Raw genomic sequence first — 343 nt, 5'->3', positions numbered from 1 at the left:
AAACTTACGATGTTATTTGATAAGGATAATTTAGTCAATTCTCTAAGTAGAAAGTGTAATTTTCAAAAACATTAAATAATGGTGTATTTATCAAAATAAAATCTTATTAAGAGGTACTTATCCAAATTTTCCCAAAAAAGTAACTATGTGGTAGATGCGAATGTAGAGAGTCTTGACATAATAAAAAAGTCACTTGCTTCTACCTGGGTCAGAGGGTTCAGTGTAACTGACAACCAAACAAACAAACAAACAATAACATAAAATAACAACAAGACAAAACCCTCGCTTCTCTGTCTCTCTTTCTCCGCCCCTTCCTTCCTTCTGTATTTCTCCCCCCCCCCCC

Source organism: Brassica oleracea, chromosome C5 (assembly GCF_000695525.1).
Source record: "Brassica oleracea var. oleracea cultivar TO1000 chromosome C5, BOL, whole genome shotgun sequence".
Classification (NCBI taxonomy): domain Eukaryota; kingdom Viridiplantae; phylum Streptophyta; class Magnoliopsida; order Brassicales; family Brassicaceae; genus Brassica; species Brassica oleracea.
This window is presented reverse-complemented; position numbering follows the sequence as displayed.